At 44.0% G+C, this 26,543-nt stretch overlaps 1 protein-coding gene and 1 non-coding gene across 8 annotated transcripts in view; one reads left to right on the top strand and one right to left on the bottom strand.

Annotated features, from left to right (window-relative positions):
- Positions 1 to 26,543, bottom strand: part of LOC126297938 (ecdysone-induced protein 74EF) — an 844,422-nt gene that overhangs the window by 269,756 nt on the left and 548,123 nt on the right. The gene's annotated exons all lie outside the window — the stretch shown is intronic.
- Trnas-cga (transfer RNA serine (anticodon CGA)) lies at positions 8,854 to 8,928 on the top strand. Its single transcript has one exon. It is a non-coding gene; the product is annotated as a tRNA-Ser (tRNA).

Genomic DNA, 26,543 nt, shown 5'->3' with positions numbered 1-26,543 from the left:
ATGGACGATAAATAGTTCGGACAGGAGGAGAATAGAAGCTTTCGAAATGTGGTGCTACAGAAGAATCCTGAAGATTAGATGGGTAGATCACATAACTAATGAGGAGGTATTGAATAGAATTGGAGAGAAGAGAAGTTTGTGGCACAACGTGACTAGAAGAAGGGATCACTTGGTAGGACATGTTCTGAGGCATCAAGGGATCACCAATTTAGTATTGAAGGGCAGTGTGGAGGTTAAAAATTGCAGAGTGTGACCAAGAGATGAATACACTAAGCAGATTCAAAAGGCTGTAGGTTGCAGTAGGTACTGGGAGATGAAGAAGCTTGCACTGGATTGAGTAGCAGTACAGAACAATGCTGAAGATTAGATGGGTAGATTACATAACTAATGAGGAGGTACTGAATAGGATTGGGGAGAAGAGGAGTTTGTGGCACAACTTGACGAGAAAAAGGGTTTGGTTGGTAGGACATGTTCTGAGGCATGAAGGGATCACAAATTTAGCATTGGAGGGCAGCGTGGAGGGTAAAAATCTCAGAGGGAGACCAAGAGATGAATACACTAAGCAGATTCAAAAGGATGTAGGTTGCAGTAGGTCCTGGGAGATGAAGAAACTTGCACAGGGCAGGGTAGCATGGAGAGCTGCATCAAACCAGTCTCAGGATTGAAGACCACAACAACAACAACAATAACAACCTAAGGACATCACACACATCCATGCCCGAGGCAGGATTCGAACCTGCGACCGTAGCGGTTGCGCAGCTCCAGACTGTAGCGCCTAGAACCGCTCGGTCACCTCGGCCGGCGAACGATTTGTGCTTTGACCTCTAGAGAGGGGGGGGGGGGGGGAGGGGACGACGACACCATGTAGAACACGTGAAGCACTGAAACCACCATATTAAATTTTCTTTAATTTTTATGAATCCAGGCTCGAAACTTTTTTGGATGTTTTCTGAAAGTGCTGATGTTACCGACTACCTTATTAGCTGGATCACATACACTATATTTTACTTTGGATCCTGTACAGGTCAGTTTCACCTGCCACATTACACGAATCCAGTCGAATTCAAATCATTTTTTTTGCTGGTACTGTAAGTACACTGTTGTGCCAAAAGCAGTCAGTAAGGACTGTTACACTCCGTTGATGGGAACTAATTTCTAATAGTCGGATGTACGAGTAGTCTTTGTAGCCTAGTAACTGAGCATCGTACGCCGCTACTAAGGTACCTCCGGGAATGGGTAGGATTATGCGTCTGCTCGTCTGCAGACGATATTTTTATGGACGCGGGGGCTTATTGCACGGTCCCCATGTTGTGTCTCGGCGGCCCCTGGCCGTTTCCTGGTGTGCGTGTGGCGGCCTGTACCAGAATCCAGAATGGGACTGCGCCACAAGCCGCCGTCCTTGGCAGCGGACTGCGCTCCACTTTTCCTAGTCCTGCGGCCCACTCCACGATCCGATACCAGCCGAGGAAAGTCTTTTCACACAACTGTTTTTGTAGTCCCGGCACGTCAGTCCTAACTGGCGGGAGGGGGGGGGGGGGGGGCAGGTACCAGGAGCTACGGGCAGTTCATTCGCGAGTCGTCATAGATGTCAATGCCGAATGAATGTCGCAGTTCTTACATAAAATTTGCATAATCTTCTATTTCACTTCGAACATCTGGTGACGGAAGGATCTCCAAAAGTTGTCTCTACCGGAATAGTACCGAACAGCATCCTGCATGTCCTGCCTATAGTTAGGCAACGTTCCTAATGATTCACAACTTGGCATATCCGAGAGGTTCCTACTTGCTAGCGCATCATAAAATGAACATTTCAACGAACGAGCTGCATGTATGTATGGTCAATTAGTAGGTGCAGTTGTTTTACTGTCCACGTTCTTCCTTCTACGGAAATTTCGACGTAGGCTCTCCGTAGAACGAGTTCAATGTTGCGTTGCAGTAAAGTCTCTCTAGGTCTCAGTCTTTTTTCTTTCTTTTTGTCTTAACAGGTGTATGAGAGGACTAAGAAGGCTCTTTAAATAAAGTCAACACATCATGGGGACCTAAAGCTGGGAAATCTTGTCGCTGATAAATTACGTTACTACTTAGGTTTTTTCCTCTCAGTCTTGATTGGGAATTCAGGTGTTTTCGCTGCGACAGACTACAGAGTCGATGTCTGCGCCTCAGGTCTCGAATGATCTACTTGCCCTGCTGCGCAAATTGATCCATGCCGGCAACATATTACAGGGTACAAGGATGAGATTTCTTATTGGAACAAACTTCTTCTCGTTCTATCAAAACAATGCGCTTCTCAATCATCCTATCGACTTACTGTCCAGAAAGAGAGAGAGAGAGAGAGAGAGAGAGAGAGAGAGAGAGAGAGAGAGAGAGAGAGAGAGAGAGAGAGAGACTTCTGTCATTTGTATATGAGCCGGCCGCGGTGGTCTCGCGGTTCTAGGCGCGCAGTCCGGAACCGTGCGACTGCTACGGTCGCAGGTTCGAATCCTGCCTCGGGCTAGGATGTGTGTGATGTCCTTAGGTTAGTTAGGTTTAAGTAGTTCTAAGTTCTAGGGGACTGATGACCACAGCACTTGAGTCCCATAGTGCTCAGAGCCATTTGAACCATTTTTTTTCTGTATATGAAAACTAAGTTAGTTTTAACAACCGACAGGTCGGTCATAATCACTAAGGTAGCTCAAATGCGTCGCCTTTTAGTCTCGCCATCAACATCAACGAGACTTTAATTTGTGTTGTGTTGTCTGCTGGCGACTATGTGAAGTGCTGACCACGTCAATGCAGAAGGAAAACTCAGTTTAACGTTCCACTGACGTAGAGATCAATATGAACGAATAAAAAAGTCGTATGAACCTGTCATTGTGTCGGTGTCTGGTGTTGACTACAACAACAACGACTGGCAGTAATAAAATCTAGCATCTCTGGCCACCTGTGAGAGTAAAGTTCTGGTGACCGTTCCATTGCATTTTTTTTTTTTTTCGGCCTGCACATTCTGTCCTGTCCATGTATGCGTCATTTCACGTGTTGTTAACCTGGATAACAGCTGGTGGAACTGCGTAATGTTGCAGATGAAGCTAGATAGCTTAGTTAGAAACAATTCACAGTTTAATACGGGTCATATAAATTAAAACCATAAACAGTAAAATCTCTCAGTCATTGAAAACACTGCGATCAAAGTAGTTCGCTAAATATTTAGGTAGCATTTGGATTATCTACTGTTCGCAAAAAAGTGGGCAAAACAAGATAAATGAATTCTTATAGTGATGTGTTCAGCAGGGTTTTTCCCTCCTTGCTGTGAAACCAGCCACTGAAACTGAGGTGACATGTAACGACTGGCTGCTTCTTCAACTACTTACGTTGTGCTAAACGGCAGCTGACTGATATAATTAGAGAAGAGGAAATATGTATTTTACAAGGTTTTGCAGTAAGTTCCTCATTTAAGCTCACTATGTTTCTCGAAAGACGATTAATTTCAACCGCAGGTTGCATTTTCTCTCTTCGTAAACTCAACCGCCCTTCCTTCTTCGATAAGAAATTTACTCCCGCACGTTTAACGCAGGTCAAAACGCGGCAGAACTGTGTTAACAGTTAAAAAGCGTCTGTTTCAGTTTTTTAAATTCTTTTATCAGACCTGCACGTCATCCCTGGTAACATGACTCAGTTCGTCCAGTTCCTCTGTTCTCAACACGAAACTGCACTAGACGCTATCAGCTGTGCGGCTTCGATACCGCACGAGCTGAGAGTAGGCGTAACTTCAGAAGTGCGGCTAACCTCAATTCAAAACGGCACTTTGCGCAAGCAACGACCCCAATTCCAAACGACCTTGGGCACACCTGTCGCAGCGACTGGATATGGAAGGAAGAGGCCTCGCTGATAGCAAAACCGCCGCGCTGCTAACCATCCCAGCACAATCGACTGCTCTACTAACGCGGGTGCCGTAACGAGCACGTCGCATCAGTGTTAAGTCCACAATCATTCGGAATGTTTTCACCTTCACTAATGCAGGTTAGCGTATTTCGGAGTTTTCGGGAAGCGGAGATCAAACGCTCACTTCAACGCTGTTCGTTATTGTTTTTATTTGATAAAAAACTATTCTCGGCACAATATAGTAGAAAAAAATGTGTCTGTGGTATAGAATAGACGCTTTTAATTGTAGAAACTCAAAGTATCAGATTCAACTGTAGCCTTGTATTCTGCACGTACGTGAATGTACGGATGGTTCTGAAGCAGGTGTCTGTTCGTCAGATTGTGAGCTGTCTAATGCAGACGGAGGAAAATGTTCCTTGTAATCTCTTTTTGCCTAACGGGACGTTTTCTTTGAAGCTTTGACAATTGCTTTAAAGGGGAGAAATATTTGACCTTGCCAGAGGACAATGGGAAGCGTATGTCTAAGGCGTATAAAGCGTTTACGGTATGTTCAGAGTTAACGATGTCACTCTGTACATATATTCAAAAAAAAAAAAAAAAAACAAGGAAACAATTTAGGTGCATAATGTGTGTGTGTGTGTGTGTGTGTGTGTGTGTGTGTGTGTGTGTGTGCGCGCGCGCGTTAAAGTTGGAATTAAAGATGTCGATTTCTGATACAGCTTAATATTCCAGGGGGTAAACAAAATCTTATATTAATTTCGGTTCTCCCGTAAATTACATTGTGAATAAGAGCAAATTTCCAATTTTAAGAACGATGATGTTATTCAGAGGTGAAGCGTGCAATTCAACGAGTTACTCACTACGTCCCATAAAGTGAATCAAACAGTCTGGTGCAAACAACCAGCACGCAGTCCACAGGAATGGTGATTGCGTAGTGTAACGTTCTGCCGATTACTCGGAAGGTGCTCTGTATAGATCATAAAACTAACGACATGACTTCTAGTAAGTGCACAAAACAGTACGAACCGGAGCGAGTATATATTTACATAATTAACTGTGCAATGGAAAACTGCCGCTTGCGTTGACGCTTCCCTGAAATAGCAGTGTCTCTGCAGAGATGTCACCGCTAGAGCTACATTTCTGCCTAATCATTAATTCAGACGTGGAGACTGCGGGCCATTTTCATTGTTACTTGTCGGATATACTGAAAAACTGAGGCGAGTTCCCTCTTCTTTCCTCAGAGTAGGTTGTCAAGCGTATGCCTATAACGTGTGGATATTTACAATGAATCATTCTGCAGTGTATTGTTGTGATCGTGTTGTCACTGCTGATTATGGAAACAAAAGAAATCAACGGAGAAAGTGAAAGCCGATGTTCCGAGAGCCCACTCCTGTCGAATGGCATTTCTACCTTTTTAATGCATACTCATCAACCCACTGTGAAGCACATAACAGAGGGTAATATCATTGTAGCACACGATTCGTGCCATTCTAATACCTTAAATTCCGCTGTGCGTGCTATGATTGGTCGAATCTTGTCTGCGAATACCCTATGGGAGCAGTACGTATTTCTAGATTCTTTCCTTTATACAGTAGCATCACTCGCCCTGACTCCGTGGAACAGTGTGGTGAATCGGGGGTTTATTCCGGGGTACTGACGCACAGCCTGGTAATTAGGAACTGCACGAATCCTTATCAAATAGGCATGACCACAGGCATCGAACGAATTCCGAGGCGCGCTGCTATAGTTGGAGTTGCGAACGATAGCGATAGAGTTTAAGCTTGTTCTGCGCTTCTACGTCACACATTCTCCGATAGCCATTGAGAATTCAGCAGTGTTCCGAACGCTCTGCTGTGAATGACGCAGTCAATGCGAACAATAACCCTCGCAATACTAGAGTATTTTTAGTAACGCCCATTATCGAAAGAGGAGGTGGGGTACCTTATGCCCACTCTAAAAAATTTAAAAAGTAAAATTTGTTAACTGTTGTTGACATATTAACAACATACTTTTTTAAAAGGTATTGATGTGCAAGTAGAGTCCATAACTTGAAAATATCTTTTGGTGCACTCTTAACGATATCAACACACTTTCAGCAATACGTACTACCAAGGGTGAGGGGGAAAGGGCTGTATTTTGTGCCCACTATAAATTTTTTTTAAAAAAATACAAATTTCGTGAATTATAGTTGACTTTTACTCACAACGTACTTTTTAAACAATTATTCATGTGTAAGTAGGGTCCTGAACGTGAAATCATTTAACATGACGTTCATCGTCACATTTACTATTGGGACTTTAATTTATGGTTTAAGTTTCACTGATAAATTTAAAACATTTATGGAATGCTGTAGAAGACTTCGTAATAATCAATAATTTCTTTTTCAGAATTTTAAAATATAACGTACCCGACCAGTTACAATATTTTCGAAAGGTGGGCACAAAGATTCACACCCCACAAACCACTCCTGGTACTACGAGGTTTAAACGTGATCGTAGCGAGTTATTTAATGAATTTGTATTCCATTTGTTGCGAGTTGTCCTCGTCGATGGTGGTGGTAAACGACAAATTCAAAATAAGCAAGGGAGAGACACAATCTGCAGGATATACGCTTTCTTCAAGCGCAAAGCACTTGTAATGCGTGTACCACAACCGTAGCTTGGAATCAGCAACAATGCAAACCCCATCCGAGCCTCGACCACCGTAGTTCGTGAATCGCACTACTGGTCCGTATAGCCCACACGAGAGCGTAACAGAAATTCCTGGAGAACTTAGGTACTTAAAATGGAATCCTTAGAACAAATACGTGGTTCTCACGAATCCCTGTTGGATAAATTTCGGGACCTGTGTTCAAAGAAGTTGTACGACCATTACGCAGTTACCATCGTATATGTCATTTAGGGACAGTGAGAATAAGATAAGAGTTTCTGGCACATAGAAAGTCATTTTTCTTCATTCAATACGTTAAAAGAACAGGTGACAAAAACTATAATAATGGTGCAATGTGCCCTCCGCCATGCACCGTGCAGTGGCTTGCTGTTTATGTACGGGGTACCCGATTTATATTGACCACCTCAAATAACTTTTTGTTCGAAAGCAAATTAAAAAAATGTATCAACCCAATTTTGTGTAGCTACTAGTGGGACGTTAAGACATTAAGCTGCAGGTTGCCTTGCTTGAAACTTTGTTCGTTCTTAAGATACGAACAGTAATATGTCTTTTTCAAAGAGTACTCTATAAATTTTGATTCGGTGATCCTCTTCCTCTCTTCAACACCTGTTCGAAAACGTACCACAGGGTACCATTCACGTAAACATAACGTCATTAAAAAAACTTGACACAAAACTGACATTGGCTCTTCTGTACTAACACTGTTTTACTTGTTGGAATGGACAGCAGGCAGATGGAAACAAGGCAAACGCTGACTGGAAATTCAGTCTTCAATTGAAAGTTAATGTGAATACAATAATAAAAAAAAGTTGTCTTATGGTATGATTGGCTAGTAGGACCACAGGGGTAGATTCAGCTGCCTAGTTGAAAAGGTCTCCCTATCCTTCACGCACACTGTCACCTTTCCTTCGCCAAGTGTGGGATTCGTGCGTTAAGTGTATATGATACGTGTACATGACTGTAATGTGTGTGTGTGTGTGTGTGTGTGTGTGTGTGTGGTGTCATGTTTGCCTTAAATGGTGATGAGAGAATGGAGAGGGTGAAACCTGGTGCTGGCACATCGCCCACTCCTCTCGAATAGCACCAACAGCACCAATGGGACCACCGAGCTTAATGTTCCCATCCGACAGACGGATCACCATCAACGGTGTCACATGCTCTTACTCCATGAGACACTGCGGAGAGCTTTGGAATTTAATACAAGCAACTGACGCAAAGTCTGGTGACAAGGAGCTTTACACCACCATCCCTCGCTCCTTGCCGGGAAGGCTAACGGAAAATTGCCAGCAGAACGTCACGTACCCGAGCGGTTACCCACCCGAGTACTGGCCACGCCCGGCATTGTGTAATTTCGATGATCAGACGGGAACTAGTGTATTTAATGAGACAAAGCCGTTAGCAGGTTGTGAATACAATGTACACCAGCGAAGAAAAGGTAAAAATTCAATAATGTTTTCTAGTTAACATTATAGGTACATATAGACTGCAGAGTATTACAAACTGTTTTAAAGATCCCGTTTTTGTTTCTTATTAAATTCCTTCTCTTCATTGGGGTTCATTAAACTCAAATAAACCTTCAGTTGAAGATGGTGTGCGTTTTCCTTGTGCTTATATTTGTTTACTCTCAATTCCAAAAAGTGGAAGAGTTCCCTTACCACAGACTGTTGCACTAGTAAAGAAGAGCCAAAGTCAACTTCGTGATAATTTTTAATAACGTCATGTTTGCATGAATACCAGAATGAGATTTTCACTCTGCAGCGGAGTGTGCGCTGATATGAAACTTCCTGGCAGATTAAAACTGTGTGCCCGACCGAGACTCGAACTCGGGACCTTTGCCTTTCGCGGGCAAGTGCTCTACCAACTGAGCTACCGAAGCACGACGCACGCCCGGTACTCACAGCTTTACTTCTGCCAGTACCTCGTCTCCTACCTTCCAAACTTTACAGAAGCTCTCCTGCGAGACATGCAGAACTAGCACTCCTGAAAGAAAGGATATTGCGGAGACATGGCTTAGCCACAGCCTGGGGGATGTTTCCAGAATGAGTAGAGCACTTGCCCGCGAAAGGCAAAGGTCCCGAGTTCGAGTCTCGGTCGGGCACACAGTTTTAATCTGCCAGGAAGTTTCATATCAGCGCACACTCCGCTGCAGAGTGAAAATCTCATTCTGGAAACATCCCCCAGGCTGTGGCTAAGCCATGTCTCCGCAATATCCTTTCTTTCAGGAGTGCTAGTTCTGCATGTCTCGCAGGAGAGCTTCTGTAAAGTTTGGAAGGTAGGAGACGAGGTACTGGCAGAAGTAAAGCTGTGAGAAGCGGGCGTGAGTCGTGCTTCGGTAGCTCAGTTGGTAGAGCAGTTGCCCGCGAAAGGCAAAGGTCCCGAGTTCGAGTCTCGGTCGGGCACACAGTTTTAATCTGCCAGGAAGTTTTGCATGAATAGTACAATCTGATACGTTTTTGAACAAGTCTTGAGGAGAGAATGTGGATTACCGAATAAAGAAATACATGGTGTCATTTTTTACAAAAGTACTGTCTTCATATCTTCATAACGAACACAGATACAAGAAAGTAATTTTGCTATTTAGTGTCTTAATGTCACCCTGGTACTAAACAATATTTGCTTCACACGGCTTTTTCAGTTTTGATTCATAAGAAAAGTTATTTGCGGTGATTAAGGCACACAGGTCATGTATGTAGACGCAGATCTACATCTACATCTGTATCTATACTCCGCAAGCCACTGTACGGTGTGTGGTGGAGGGTACTCTTTACCAATACTAGTCATTTCCTTTCCTGTTCCACTCGCAAACAGAGCGAGGAAAAAACGACTGTCTATATGCCTCCATATTAGCCCTAATTTCTCGTGTCTAATCTTCGTAGTCCTTACGCGAAATATATATTGGCGGCAGTACAACCCTGTTCTCTACATTTTCTCAATTGTCTTCCTCGGGACGAATGTCAGCTTCACTCCAGGGATTCCCGTTTGAGTTCCCGGAGCATCTCCGTAATACTTGCCTATTGATCAAGCCTACCCGTAACAAATCTAGCAGCCCGGCTCTGAACTGCTTCGATGTCTTGCTTTAATCCGACCTGGTGCGGATCCCAAACACTCGACGAGAACTCAAGAATAGGTCGCACTAGCGTTCCACATGCCGCCTCCTTTACAGATGAACCACACTTTCCAAAAATTTTCTCAATAAATGGAAGTCAACCATTCACCTTCTCTGCAACAATCCTCATATGCTCGTTCTACTTCATATCATTTTGCAACGTTACGCCCAGAAATTTAAACGCCGGGACTGTGTCAAGCAGTACACTACTATTGCTGTATTCGAACATTACGGGTTTGTTTTTCCTACTCATCCTCATTAACTTACATTCTTCTACACTTACAGGTAGCTGCCATTCATATCATCAACTAGAAATTTTGTCTAAGTCATCTTGCATATTCCTACAATCACACAATGACGACACCTTCCTGTACACCACAGCATCATCAAAACACAACCATAAACTGCTGGCCACCCTCTCCGACAGATAATTTATGTATCTAGAAAATAAGAGCGGTTTTATCATACATTCCTGGACGATACCCTTGTCTCTGATAAACTCCCGCCGTCGAGGACAACGTACGAGTAGACCACATCTCCTTTATTTGTCAGTCTAATGTTTGTGATTAAAATTTCATCTCCCACCAAGATTAAAACTGGCTAACAACAGCGAGCGTTAGCGATCTCGACTTTGTGTAGCAGACGACCACTTTTACAACTCTCGAAATGTGTCACAGACGCCTCTAAAGAAGATGTGGCAACTCTTTCTCACACAAACAATGCAACATTTACGAGGACCACTCGGTGGATAGCGAGGCACATGTCATAGCAGCAGTCGGGAGGAGCAACGGAACGACGTCTGGAATGTTTTTTCTTGCTATCCACCTGTCAGAATACAAAAGAAAGCTGTGGACTCGCTAAGAAGATGCCCCAGGTTGCATCTGCATTATAAACGCAGTGGCAGAGCGTGCGGCGCGCTAGGTGTGACAGGTGTTGGGGGTGTGCGGCTGAGGCTGGTATCACAGGGCCGTCAAGAAACGGAAATGAAACTGTTGTCGGCGCGGCTTTCACATCCCAGTTGGCAGGAGAGAGTGGCTTCCTGTGCGTGCGACTGGCGCCAGCGGAGGCGGCCGCCTTTTACACAAGTGTGTCACCACAGATTATAGCTGCCAGCATCCACAGTGTTTTCGGCCGCGAATAACGTAAACATATCATAATACAACAGATTGGAGAGCACGGAGAATATGTCTACCTTTTTTCGGATCTTTCTGCGTCTTTACACCCTTACATGCGTCCATGCAGTGTGTTCGTCAGCGTATTCCAGTCTCCATATTCCCAGATTTCCGGAAAGCGTTGGACATAGTGCAGTATGGTAGACTGTTAACGAAGGTCCGAGCATACAGAATAGGTTCCCTTATATTTGAATGGCTCGAAGACTTCTAAAATACGAAGGTTGACTGAAAAGAAAAGCCTCTACCTTCGTAGCTCTTCAACAGTTGGCAGCATTGGTATGTGGCTTGTTCCGTAGCCTCTTGTATACAGCTCCAGTTCGCGAGAAGCCGTTGTGTTGTTACAGTGTAAAGTATGGAACCCTGCGCAGACGGTCGCTCAATGCGATTTAAGCAATGTGCAGTCATGGAATTCTTGACAGCAGAAGGTGTCACCCCAAAGGAGATTCATCAGAGAATGAAAGCAGTTTATGGTGTTGTGTTGATGTGAGTGCTGTGCTTTTTCATTCTCGTAACGCGATAGGAGTTCCTCGCAAATTTCAAGCCTGTGCGCTTTCATTTCAGGAGTCAGCATCTGGGGTACCCATCGTGCACAGAACTTACGATAGCCAAGCAAAGCAATAATGTGACCCACACGTTCTTGTTAAATGTGTTTGTGCTTGCAATTGCTCTCTGAGTGATACGTCCTGAATCGTTCTGACAATATTTTGCTTCTGAAACTCGGTGGATGCTGCCACAGGACGTCCAACCCTTTGTTTGTCACGCAGGCCAGATGTACCCACCTCAACATCTTTAAACTTACTCGAACAACGACGCACAGCACTCACGTCAACACAATCACCATAAACTGTTTCCATTCTCTGATGAATATCCTTTGGGGTGACACCTTCTGCTGTCAAGAATTCAACGACTGCACGTTGCTTAAATCGCATTGACCGACCGCCTGCGCAGGGTTCCATACTTTAGACTGTAACAACACTACCGTTCAGTGCTAAGGCTTTCCACCAACTGGAGCTGCAGTGAAGAGGCTACGGAACAGGACTGTACCAGCCGCATACCAATGCTACCAACTGTTGAAGAGTTATGAGGGTGGAGGCATTACTGTGTGTGTGTGTGTGTGTGTGTGTGTGTGTGTGTGTGTGTGTGTGTGTGTGTGTGTAGTGAGTGAAGTGTTATGAAACAATGTGTGTACAGTGTGTGCAGTGACTGATAGTGAGATATGAGGGAACAGTGTGGCATTGCCTTATTTGTAAAAAAAAGAAAAAGAAAAGTACTGTATACCAGGAGTAAATCTTATGTTTGTCTCTAACTAGAAGTCTTTAAATATACGTGTAGACGAATTAGCTTATTTTAAATTTATCTAAATTTGTAAATACTTTGACATGTCCTATATACTTGTAAAAAGAGATCTACGGATGAATAAAGCTACTACTACTACTACTACTACTACTACTACTACTACTTTTCACCCAACCCTCGTATCTATGCAGGGTATTTATATTAGGGAATGCAATGTGTTATTACGTTTGACTGAGTTATCATTCAGTGTCTTTTAATCAGTAGTTTTTCAGGTGAATCATGCCACCCTTCATCTAGAATCTGTATCAGAACATGCTCGGAAAAGGAGGAATCAAGTTAAGAGTTTTACGTTCCGTCGAAGCCGACATCATTAAACACAGAGCATAGCATGAGTTGGAGGAAGATGGGAAAGGAAAAGACTGTGAACTTTCCAAATGAATCGTCTCGGTACTAGTCTTAAGCGATTTAGGTTAAACCTAATATAAATGGCCAAACCGGGATTCAAACCTCTGGCCTCTCGAATACGAGAATGCAGTGTCTTACCGCTGCGCAACCTCGGTAACCAATTGACACCTTCATATTTTATACATACATTGCTAATGCAATACGTAGCTCTTGTCTTGTAATTCAGTAAATACCTCTACCGAATAGGACGCCATTAAGACCTGCAGCAGTGAGAAAGGAGAAAAATACAGTTTGCTCACTGTTGCGATTTGAAAAAAATTAATTCACAAAAATATTGACAGATAGTAAGTCCGGCCTAATCAAGCACTTCTTGAGAGACACAAATACGTGCTGCAGGAAATGATCCAGTGCGGAAAAGCGAATTATGATGGAAACTAACTTCCTTGAGAGGAAACAAATGAGCAGTTACATCTGCCATAGACAGAGCGATGGTTCGTTATGAAGTTAGATTTTATTTGTAAATCGAATAAAACTTTAAAACAGTTTATGTGGGTGTGGTTTGTGACACCCTTAGAACAGTGGATTCGACATAAATGCTGCTCAGTTGGAGAGTCTAGAATATTATCATCGACCCTCGCAGAAAGGTCACGCTCACTAGAATAATAGATAGGCATCACTGGCTGATTTGATCCCGTTGACGTCCAAGTCTTAATGTATAAGGGGGCGATCAATAAGGTTACGTCTGAGGGCGTTGCTGCAGGGTATACGCAACGTAGCGCAATTCTCATTCGGGTATATAAGCACCAACATGTGGGCAAGGGATTTGAGTGTCATTCGCGTCTTTCCGACGTGCCTGTGGGTAACGCCGAGACATGAACTATGGTGACATTATTACAAAATAAAATAGATTAATGTGGTTTCATCCTTTTCTTGATTGCCGAAGGACAAACACCGATAAACATCCATTGGAGACTGAAGAATGTGTATCGGACAGCATGTCTGCCGGAAACCACCCTTTTGGAACGGTGCGCCAAGTTCCAATATGTGCTGCTGCTTCATGATAATGCACGTCCCCATATCGCAAATGTTACGCAGATGTACGCAGACTCGAGTTGCAGAGAGTCGAGCACTCGCCCTAGAGTTCTAATCTCTCTCCTTGCGGATATAAGGTCTTCGATCCCTTAAAAAAAAACTTGAAGAGTCGACGGTTCCCGTCGGACGAGGATGTACAGCAGGCAGTTACGGATCTCTTCACGAAACAGGACACAGTGTTTCACCAAATGCGTCTCTTCAACCTGGTGCTTCGTGGGGTGATTGTCTCAATGCTCACTGGTAACTGGACTGTACGGCCTTCGAAGAGAAATTTTTTAATCATCCCTTATACAGGGTGCAACGGGTATAAGTGCAGATATTTCTACTGGTGACTGAAGACAGCGTGCTGAACAACTTTACATCAGCATTTACTTCATTTCAAGGCTAATAATTATAGCTATTACAGTTAGTATGTTTTAGATTGATTAGTACCTCGAAGCACACTACTGACCATTAAAATTGCGACACCAAGAAGAAATGCAGATGATAAACGGGTATTCATTGGACAAATATGTTATACTACAACTGACATGTGATTACATTTTCACGCAATTTGGGTGCTTAGATCCTGAGAAATCACTACCCAGAACAACCACCTCTGGCCATAATAACGGCCTTGATATGCCTGGGCATTGAATCAAACAGAGCTTGGATGGCGTGTACAGGTACAGCTGCCCATGCAGCTTCAACACGATACCACAGTTCATCAAGAGTAGTAACTGGCGTATTGTGACTAGCCAATTGGTCAGTCACCATTGACCAGACGTTTTCAGTTGGTGAGTGATCTGGAGAATGTGCTGACCAGGGCAGCACTCGAACATTTTCTGTATCCAGAAAGGCCCGTATAGGACCTGCAACATTCGGTCGTGCATTATCCTGCTCAAATGTAGGGTTTCGCAGGGATCGAATGAAGGGTGGAGCCACGGGTCGTAACACATCTGAAATGTAACGTCCACTGTTCAAAGTGCCGTCAATGCGAACAAGAGGTGACCGAGAAGTGTAACCAATGGCACCCCATACCATCACGCCGGATGATAAGCCAGCATGGCGATGACGAATACACACTTCGAATGTGCGTTCACCGCAGTGTCGCCAAACACGGATGCGACCATCATGATGCTGTAAACAGAACGTGGATTCATCCGAAAAAATGACGTTTTGCCATTCGTGCACCCAGGTTCGTCATTGGGTACACCATCGCAGGCGCTCCTGTCTGTGATGCAGCGTCAAGGGTCACCGCAGCCACGGTCTCCGAGCTGATAGTCCATGCTGCTGCAAACGTCGTCGAACTGTTCGTGCACATGGTTGTTGTCTTGCAAACGTCCCTAGCTGTTGATTCAGGGATCGAGACGTGGCTGCACGATACGTTACAGCCATGCGGTTAAGATGACTGTCATCTCGACTGCTACTGATACGAGGCAATAAGGATCCAGCACGGCGTTCCGTATTACCCTCCTGAACCCACCGATTTCATATTCTGCAAACAGTCATTGTATCTCGACCAACGCGAGAAGCAATATCGCGATGCGATAAACCGCAATCGCGATAGGCTACAATCCGACCTTTATCAAAGTAGGAAACGTGATGGTAGGCATTTCAGCTCCTTACACGAGGCATCACAACAAAGTTTCACCAGGAAACGCCCGTCAACTGCTGTTTGTGTATGAGAAATCGGTTGGAATCTTTCCTCATGTCAGCACGTTGTAGGTGTCCCCACCGGCGCCAACCGTGTGTGAATGCTCTGAAAAGCTAATCATTTGCATATCACAGCATCTCCTCCCTGTCGGTTGAATTTCGCGTCTGTAGCACGTCATCTTCGTGGCGTAGCAATTTTAATGGCCAGTAGTGTACATGTGGCAAGAGGAAGTCGTTAATGCGTATTTTCCCCTGGACAGCAGATCAGCTGTTGAAATGTGGACACATGGGCGCAAAACGGTTAGTCTACACTGACAGGCTTAGTCCATTTAGCGGAGTAGTTACTGCCACACAGAAAACAGGAGATCGTATAGTTTGTGACGAGTCTGTGGGAAGACTGACGCAGAGAAAAAACAACCATCACAATAACGTACATTAGGGTACTGCATATATAAACCCTGTATCTTACCATAACCAGATACTCAGAGCAAACTGTTTACGAAAGCAGCGAGGATCTCAACCTCATTTCTATCGTAACATTTCGAACATAGACAACAGGAGCCGTACCTAGAACACTGCGGTGCAGAGACTGTAGCCAGCTCGACGCCTGGTGCGGTCTCTGACCTTGTAAAATAAATTAATCTGCTGACCTGTGTCACAAGGAGGCGATTATACAGCACAGATAAGAATTTAACTTGCTAAGCACTCGAACAGCAGTATCGCTTGATCTGTAAGTCTCCTGGACTGAAGTAGGTCGACGAGACATCTATGCCGCCCGCTGGTACTAAAAGCGGGTTACTATTCGTGGAACAATGTTTCAAAAAGTTGGGTTTAGTGACCTGGCGACGCCACTGGGGAAGCAGTAGGAGTTGATGTGAGTTACAGGGTGATTTAGAACTCTGACGACAAATTTTAGAAGACTGTTGAAAGGTATTTTCTAATTATTTTGATACAACGGAGTCGTTGTCTCCGGTGTGTCGTTACAGAATAATTGCATTTCGATTGATTTCTTACCACCATGTATCTCTGTTGGAATGAAAATATCTACACAATAGTGGAAATGTAGAAGGTATAGGCTGTGTGACTTGTTTGGAAACAAACTTGTTCCGTTCACTCACGGTATCTTCTGTAGGCAAAACTAATACCCACTTTACTCTTCGCCGCCAAGGTTTCAGTCAGTACTGCTCGGTTCTGAAGCATGGATAGGCTTGCTGATAAGAGTTGGCCAATATGCCCTGCGTGTATGAGTTCACACAATGCAGTGGGAAAGTGGCACGAAAACTCTACACCTAGGTGTTTCCGCAGCGACGGTAACCACATGACAATCTTTCTGTATCTACAGGATGTTTCACAATTAATATTACACACTTCTAGAGATTGTAGAGGGTAGTAAGTAGATCAGGTTTTACATAGGAACCCATGTCCGGAAACGTCATAGGCGCCGGCGCCTGTAAATGTATGTGTACACAGGATGATTCCCTGATGATCTTACAAACGTTCGGAGATGATGGAGAAGGATAAATGTATCAATTTGAGGTAAGATTCCATGTGTTGGAAACGAGCGAGTTGAAACTTATAAGCGAAAATCATTCTGTTACTTCTGATAATGGAACACACGTACAGGTACTGTTGTTGCTGAGAATGTAGGGCAGGCAACTTTCAGAGGTGGTAATATGGTACAAAACAAGAAAAAATGTCTGGTAAACATGGACTCTAAACTGCATACTTTAGAAGCTATGAACACTTTTTGACTAGAGAAGATGTGTTTCACACTAGTGAAGATTAACAAGTGTTCATATCCCCTCAGGTATGCATTTTAGAGCCGATGTTTACATTATTCTTGTCTTGGTTCGTACTACCACCTATGAAGGTTGTAGACTCTACATTATTAGCAACAACAGTACCGGTGAATATATTCTACTGTCAGAAGTATGGAATGATTTTCGCTTGCAGCCTTCGACTCTTTCATTTCCGAACCAGGGACATTTATCTGTCTCCATCAACCTTGTAATTTTGTAACACCTCCAAGGAATCACTCTGCGCATTTACAGTCGTCGGCGCCTATAATTTTGGCGCCCTGTAGCGTCGTTGGTTGACGTTTCCGGACATGGGTTCCTACGTAAAACTTGATCTAGTAAGTCCTCTCTACAACCTCAAGAGGGTTGTAACATGAATTGTGAAACACCCTGTATAAATAGGCGGAATTCTTCTGTGTTGAAATCGAAGACGCAGGCCGTGCGCGGGATGTCAGCACACCCGATCTGGAAGAGAATGCGTTACACACGATTAGTGATAATCGTGCCAACAGCAGAAGGCGCCTTGTACGAGCTCTGAACAAAATCCAAGAATGTTTTAAGGATTGCTGCATTACTCTGAATTTTGCGTTGTACGATTTGGTGATCGCATTTTACAGGCTTTTTCGCTGTTGTGAAGGTATTTTCACAGAAACAAAGGTAATTAGGGTGACAAACCCAATAAACTGCAATTCGGTTATTACTCTGGAACGAGCCACATGAGACCGCGGGCCCCTTACTCCAAAGTACTCAAAAAATGTCCCTGAATAACCTGAAATTTTTCTGGTGGGATTCGGGTTCACCCTATAGAAACTGTGTACTTTTTTTTTTTTAGCAAAGGTGGCACACTGATGTTACCAGTAACATCTGTTTTAGGCTCGGAGATGTAGAAGCAGAGATCGAGCAGTCTCGTTAGGCGTCCAAAGAGCTGAGACGGTACGGTCTATCTCTTCACGGACGTGCGCCGCAGCAGTCGGACGCCAACGAAAGCGAAATGAGCTGAATGAAGGCGTGAGCGTGGAGCCAATAATGCAGGAACGAGGTCGCCTTATTAGCCTACCGGATGGGACCCATTCTTATAAACCACCCTTCACGGCCAGAGTAGCATTTTAATGCGAAGTTTGTCGCAGCATTGTTGCGATATTCACTGCGGCACTCCTTCTAGGTCTATAACTTTGCTTCCGCCGTTTTGCAATAGATGGCAGTAGTGGTGCAGTTGGTAGGTCGTATCATACAATAAGCTTAGGCAATTGTAAACATAACGCCATCAACATATTGGTCGATTTGTGATTGCATCATATTGCTGAATACGTCAACTTGCGAGGCCAGTTTTCTTTCGTTTAAAAGAAGTTTTTAAAAAATGGCTCTGAGCACTATGGGACTAAACATCTGAGGTCATCAGTCCCCTAGAACTTAGAAGTACTTAAACCTAACTAACCTAAGGGCATCACACACATCCATGCCCGAGGCAGAGTCGAACCTGCGACCGTAGCAGCAGCGGGGCTCCGGACTGAAGCGCCTAGAACCGCTCGGCATAGCGGACGGCGAACTTCGTGGAGAAAAAAAAAAAAAACCGCTGGAAGCAAAGTTGTAGACCTAATACCAAGCTTAGACCAAATACCAAGCTACAAAAGTAACACGGTTTTGATTTTTTATCAATTTTCGTCTATAGATGATCTTCTCGATGCTTAAAACCGCTGTCGGTTTACAGTTAATAGGAGATGGCAGAGCTTTGCACAATGGAGGGCGTTAACTGGACGCATGAATAGACTAAGGTATCTAATAGCTATCACCTGTCGAAGATCAAACTTAATAATTAGAGAACAGTGCACCGCGAATGGGCTCAACTAACGGAATACAATTTTTAATTTAGACAAAAAAAGTTAAAAAATGAAAGTACTTTATAGCCATTTAGACGAGAAAGGTGACTGATACGATAGTACTCAGATGACTGGGATGATATGCGCTTATGTTAGACTTCAGGTATCTACAGGACACTAAGAGAATATTTTGACAGAACTTTAATTAGTAAGGTAGCTTGAGAAAGACCTCACGACATTTTGGGTAAAGAAATTCTCACACACACTAGAAAAACATGCACCAGAGTGAATAATGCACTGACTTTAGTCGGGCAAGTCTAACTGAAGGAAAATCATTTACAGGAGTATCCGACTTGATGGAGCGACGAACCGATCTCTATGATAATAATGGTGGTAGTTCTGATTATGATTGTACTGCTAAAAGATGATGATGACGTAGAACCTGATCGGGATGACGAAACGAAGAGGTAAATTCGTGTGCTTCTGATTTCGAAGGAGGGAAGGAAGCAAATTTAGTGATGGGGCAGAGACTCGGTTTCGGGAAGGATGGGGTAGGAAATAGATCGTGTCCTTTCAAACGAACTTTCCGGCTTTCGTATTAAGCGATTTATCGAAATCAATGAAAACCTAAATCTGGATGGCAAGACGGGGCTAAGAATCGTCTTCTGATTCAGAGTGCAACAGCTCACGTCTGTACAATGTAACGCATGAGGACAGGAAAGGGGTTTCTACAAAGATTTGCACCAGTAATATTTATGGCCAGGTATATTGCCTATTGCGGTCCCTTCGAGATCAGACTGCACACACGAGTCTCCAGCGGTACTTGTTACGGAAAAATCGTCCTCAGATGCTTGTCTAAACGAAAAGCAATCAGGTATGAGGAATACGATACCTCAGCGAATTAGGATATAGTACAGAGGACATATTTTACACTAACTACCATTGCAGATACCCCACCCTGACGAAAATCAAAAATTTAAAAAAAATGTAGGAGCGAGGAGAAAAGTTTCTATGCTTCTGCGTTCACTCACGTGTTCGTTTCCTGATTAGCCAACCGGCGCGCGCATAGGTCAATTACTGCCGAACCGTGCATTTGAAATTGCAAAAGAGTCGGGCGATGCTGGCGCACAATCAGTGGCATCGCTGTGAACAGTACGTTAATCAATGGCTGTTGAGAGCTGGCGAACAATTTTCACTTGTTCTCTTCGGACCAAATTATGCGCTTTCATTTCTCGTAATTCATCTATAGGAATATTTTAAAGATGAACGTTTCGTTACAATTAGCTTTTCGTAAACTTATCCTAACACGTTTTAGCAGTTTCTAAGAGATGAGCTGTTACTTGAATCTTCGGTTTGCAAATCATTTCGGGAGAGTGAAACTATTTTGCGAACGCTCTGCTGTCGCTTTAACTTTCCATGCAGGAGTGGATCCAAATCATCGCCTGGTCGGCATAATTTTCTCTGGCTTCTCTAAAACTCTCCAGACGAATGCTCCCCTTCTCTATCCTTGACACGTAGGACCGGCACTTCGCCTTTAAAAATACCGGTGTCCACCAAACTATTACTTCAAAGCTCCTTTTTTCCTTTCTAGTTTGGCCTTATTGAGTCCATAGTTAAGCGTGACATTATTAATTAAGTGTTCGAGGATGAGCCAAAGTCAATCCTAACATTTCAGGCGTTTAACGTGAAATTTCCCTCTACCAGTGCTTTCTGCATGTGAGATATGTCAGGTCGTACCGTCGTTCCGATTCAAAAAAGTGAAACAGCTGGCAGGGTGAGTTGGTCCCCACCTCTGAGGAAGGTGGGTGGATACCCCCTAGTAAAGTACTTAACGGCATTTCTTCTTAATAATTGTATTTACCTGAACTTCAATGTGCAACTAGATCAGCAGTGCCACTACAAGTGATGATGGACACAATTCTATTTCTTGTGTCACTCTTTCGCATCTAACAGCCTAACAGTTTTTCGCCTTCAGCTCGCGAATCAGTCCTTGGCAGCTCGCTATAGTTTGGATGCTCTCTAGAATTCTTGTGCAGTGAAACCGTTGCAACAGCTGGTGGCAGTAAAAAAGATGCGAGAGATTGTTAACTTGCTTTATTACAAGCTGCATTCAAAAAGAAACGAGCCGGAGTCTGTAAACTGAAAACTGCTGAGGGGATCGTAATGCTTACGGAAGAAGGTATGGGCCGTATAAAAGCGCTGATGCCACATACTGGCCGCTGGAGGGACACGGGCGCACACCGAGCGACGACACAGCGAACACGTGCGCGCGTCGACTATCCACTGCGCTCACTGACAATGAATGCAGGGAAATGGAGGCTTCCAAACAAGAGCAAAGGTGTGTGGTTCGCTTCCTTACAACGGAACGTATATTCATCGAAGAATGGCATAAGTGTTCGGAGACGGTTGGGATGGCCGAGCGGTTCTAGGCGCTACAGTCCGGAATCGTGCGACCGCTACGGTTACAGGTTCGAATCCTGCCTCGGGCATGGATGTGAGTGATGTCCTTAGGTTAGTTAGGTTTAAGCAGTTCTAAGTACTAGGGGACTTATGACCTCAGATGTTAAGTCCCATAGTGCTCAGAGCCATTTGAACCATTTTTTGTTCGGAGAGCACTGCATTCTCTTTGCAATTCCGACGCTGAATCCGAATTCTGGGCCAATGGCTGCCTCGTAATTCGCTGGTCTGAAGCAATGAGGGCATCCACCTCCAATGGTATCGGTAATGCGGTTTGGCGTTCCATATCTTACGTCATCGGTCAATGATATTTGTCCTTCCTTGAATCATTTGTACCACGCCTCGACCCTTGACACGGACATGCGGTGCTCTCCGTACACTTTTGCCATTCTATATGCATTTCCATTCCCGCTCTTGTTGCGCTGTCAGGAAACGCCCTACACCACTTTGCTCTTCTTTTGAAGCTTCCATTTCTCTGTTTTCAGAGCGACAGTGTGGCTGTGCGGCCATCTCCTCCTCGCGGCGAGATTCGGGCCTCGATGCTGTTAGAGGAACCACTCCTTCTTCAGTAGGCAATGGTATTAGGTCCCTCCATTCTCTGGATCGTTTCTTTTTGAATGACTTACATTTCTGGTGCACGTTCGTCGTTTGCATATTAGCAACGCGACACATTTCCTAAGCACTTTCGCTCACTGTCCAGCTTTGGGAGCAGGATGAATCAGAAGCGCGCGGACACTCTGGAGCACGGGAGCAGTGTGCCGAGGAACGTTAACCGAAAATTGTGCGCTGCCGACGCGGAGGGCCGCGCATGTAAACGCAGCCATGTGCTCCGCACGTGTGCCACCCGCGCCGCCGGCCAGCCACGCCCGGCACGGAACTTAAGCTCCTCTTTGTACGCCACTTCAATCTGCGTGTCACCCACGTGACCAAGCAAACATAACCTGACACTGACATTCCAGGCAACACGTGCCTTCGGGAGAAAAAGGGCGGCAATGGAAGACGAAGGAAGAGGGCGGGACGTATCGGGTGAAGGCAGGATCCTCAGATGATACTACCATTTTTTTGCACTCGGAACTGTGGTGTCTGCCGATGACAATGTAACTTACATCTGTACCTACATATATACTCTGATTTAGTTGAAGGAGGAGAAGGGGGGAAAGGAACATAAAGGGAAGGAATTATTGACATCAGTGACCCCAACACCTCGTGAGGCACCAGAAGAAGGTGGATACATCGCCCATATAGGCGAATTAAGTATATGAATGCGTGGTGTCTGTCCTATCATGGCGGAGAATACATCGTAGCAATATTATTGATTTTATTTCCTTATTCCATTTGCGGTTTGATCGAGGGAAAAATTCGTTTCTGTTTATGCTCTAATATCTCTTTATCTCATAGTAGTGATCCTTACACAAGATATACGATGGTGTCAGCAAATTCGTGGCACAGTCTTCTTCAAACAGACATGCTTGTATAGCGTAGCACGCAGCACTCTAGCTTTTCATACAGGAAGGTGAGCGGCGAACTAACGACCGTGGGTGACTCGCCAGCCAGCCTGAGTGTGGTTTTTAGGTGGTTTTCCACGCTCGTTTAGGCAAATACTGGTCTGATGCCCAATTTCTGCCTCAGAAAATACGATACACACAAGTTAAGACACGGCCACACGCAGAACAAAGTTTACAGAATTCATACACAGGTGGCACACACGGATCCCCTCCCTTAGGTAACTGACGAATGCAAAGATAGGAAAGTCATCAGGCCGCAAGGTTGAATAAAATGGTTCAAATGGCTCTGAGCACTATGGGACTTAACACCTGAGGTCATCAGTCCCCTACAACTTAGAACTACTTAAACCTAACCTAACCTAAGGACATCACACACATCCATGCCCGAGGCAGGATTCGAACCTGCGACTGTAGCAGTCGCGCGGTCCCGGACTGAAGCGCCTAGAACTGCTCGGCCACAGCTGCCGGCAACATTGAATAAAATAAACATGTCAAATCTTGAATACAGTGGACAATGTACTGGACGATATTCACTCGAAGAAGAAGTCTTCTTTGAATACATATTCTCAAACCAACCCAACAGAGTTTCGCAACAGCTATATAGTCCTCCTTCCAAGGATCCATTTCCCAAGACAACTTCAACCGACTCTCTCTCCCAGAAAATGAAATTCACGTCGATATTTATCCATTCTACCAGTTGTAGCTTTTTCCACCAGTTTCCACTCCACATCAGGGCTACCCCTCTCTCCTCCCCTTCCTTTTCTCTTCATCTCCTTATATCTCAGCCTTGCCCACCCACCAGACGCCTTTCCGTCTTTCCCAATACCAACTTCACAGCTTACCTCTTTCTACAGATATCACTCAACGGCTTATAAATTTTTCCCCATCATCCAAGCGGTTAATCTTCCCACAGCATCTTCACCTAGCGCAGGTTCTTCCGTTCTTTCGTGAAAGTGCAGTGCTTCATTTTGATGAACGTTGCCATTTCATTTTCGCGTTTAAGTTTTACATGTCCATTTTTTACCTTTGCATGCCCTGCCAGACTTATTATTTTCCTTTTAAACTTGAAACGAAGAAAACCACTGTATATTTCTAATCACCTCTACACTGTGTTTTAACATCTATCTAAAATTCTGTATCCATACATATGTTTTGTGATTTCTTCATCAATTTTTGTAAATGTTCTAGGTTGAAGAGCGGGATAGTGTACTGCTGGAATACCATTCAGAGCCCATATGGGGCGATGGGGAGTAGATAACAATAAAGGAAGAAATACATTTCTATTTAAGTCGTGTCAGAGACAGCAAAGGGCCTGGGAGACCAGTTGAACGGAATGGATAGGGTCTTGAAAAGGCGTTATAAGTTGAACATAAACTAAAATAAATTATCTATGCCTATACTGAAGTGATTAGATTAGGAAATTAGACAGTAAATATACTAGATTCGTTTCATTTATTTGGACAGCAAATCAGTTTATGGTGGCGAGGTAGACAGGATAAAAAAAATGATAGCTGAAAACATCAAGCAACAAATTTCAGAAAAGAGAAATTTATTAACTTCGAATATAAATTTAAGTATTAGGATGTCTTTTCTGAAGGTACTTATCTGGACTGTAGCTTTGCTGTCTGGCGGTAGGGGGCGGGAGGGTGGGGGGATTGTAGAGGGAGACCAAGGATTGATTGCACTAAGCTCGGTCAAGTAGATACAGGCTGCAATAGTTATCCAGAGATAGAGATCTGCACACCATACACTTGCTTGGAGAACTGCATCAAATAGTGGTTGCTGCTCGATTGTGCGGGACCAAAGTTGAACCAACAGAAGACATAGGAAATAGGGCGCGAATGACCAAATGTTTATTTGATTGCGGGTAAAAATGCTGAAAAATAAGACGACTACACGGACAGTATTCTGCCTCGTTGTAAGTACTTTTCCTGTGGAAGCCGTACTGATAAGATTAGACTAACAATGTTATGACGGTTTATATGGCTGAAGAAATGACGGATTGTTGGGAAGGAAAATTAGGATTTAACGTCCCGTCGACATCAGGGTCATTGGAGACGCGGATTGTTGGGGAGGGGAGAGAACGGTATGTTGCATGACCAATAAAGTTGGCGACACAGATGGTGGCGATTACTGACGATCATCAACATTATTTTTCTAATTTCCTTTAGAAACTCCTAGAAGGTGCCAGGCATACGAATTCGCGTCTGGAAACACGGTTCCTATGTTACAGGTACAAACATTTGAAGTAATGAGTTTAACTCGCTTCCTGGAAGAATGATACCTAATGTGGTAACACTGCCCAATGCTAACCGCTCTTATAGTTCTGGAATGGGACGCTGACTATTAGAAGAAGTAGTATCAACTGAGTATTGTGACACGTGAACAGCGCATGGGTACGAAGTTCTAGAACTTTTAAATGAGGGTATAGACTCTCCCCGTATAGCAAATATTCGATCATGTAAAAAAATTAACGTTACAGGAGACTGGGCTACCGTAACACAACGGTTTCTACTTTCAGTATATTTTTCACAGTGCCACCATTTGCACATTACATCGTACATGAATTTTGCGAAGGAGTCTATAGAAACATTCCGAGGAGTTGCAGATTCCGCGAGTTTCCTTGGATTAATTTTAAAATCGCGAGCTCTTTATTACTATTTCGACGATTTAGCTCCAGTGTTTAATGTAACAAGTGTAGTGTTGCTCCAAATGTTTCAGCGCCTAACTAATGCTGAGAGTGCAAAGAAACGTAAGAGCGGAAGACGACGTGTGTTAATCATTACATCTGAGCGGCCGGTTTAGAACGGGAGAGTCTGCAGCAGGCTGCAGCGTGCCAGGTCGTTTCCTGATGACGACATTTCGCTGAAACGTCGACGACGCCGTATTGGGAACTCGGTCACGGTGTGGCAAATCCTTTCCCCGCACTGGCAGAGGCTGGGTTTCCGCCTCACTTTCAAGCCGCCACGCACTGCTTCGTACCGCGGCCGCCATAACACAGCGGGCACGCACAAACTCACTTCGAAACACACGGGCGTCCATGAAGCGTATATCCATACATATTGTAAAAGTGGATGAATGTGTGTATGTTCCACATATCCTCCTAAATCACTAGATCAATTTCAACCAAACTTAGTACACGCATCACATACTGTCTGTAAAGAACCACTGTGGGATTCGAAACCACCTGTTTTTCAAAGGATTGGGGGTGAGGCTGAAAAAGATGTGTAGCTAACGACGTGCAAATAGCCAGTCTATATTTATCCTGTATTTGAGAATGAGAGCGCTTAGTGACTGGCAAACATCTGTATACATAATATCAAACCTTTACCAGAGTTTTTTTTCCGACAACCCCACAAAATGTTGAAAGGAAAAAAGTTTATCGCTTACTACATTTCCTCTGCTAATACAGTAAAACTGCTGTATCAAGAAAGACCTTTTAATTTATTACTTCTTTACTACCAACTATATTTTCAACACATTTTGTAGACAGTATTCACATATACCACTGAATGTACTTGCAAAAATATATAATTGTACGACACACAGTTCAGGAGATATGACACCACGAAAACTGAAATGTGTGAAAAACTGCCGAAACATTCGTGACGTTTAAATTTATTATATCTTTACTATTAACGCTAGCGGCAGGCAGTATACATATACATCACTGGAAGTACCTGCAAAATCATGTCACTGTATGACAGTTCAGGATATACGCCGTCATAAACATT

The sequence above is a fragment of the Schistocerca gregaria genome, chromosome X (genome assembly GCF_023897955.1).
Source record: "Schistocerca gregaria isolate iqSchGreg1 chromosome X, iqSchGreg1.2, whole genome shotgun sequence".
Lineage (NCBI taxonomy): Eukaryota > Metazoa > Arthropoda > Insecta > Orthoptera > Acrididae > Schistocerca > Schistocerca gregaria.
This window is presented reverse-complemented; position numbering and strand designations above follow the sequence as displayed.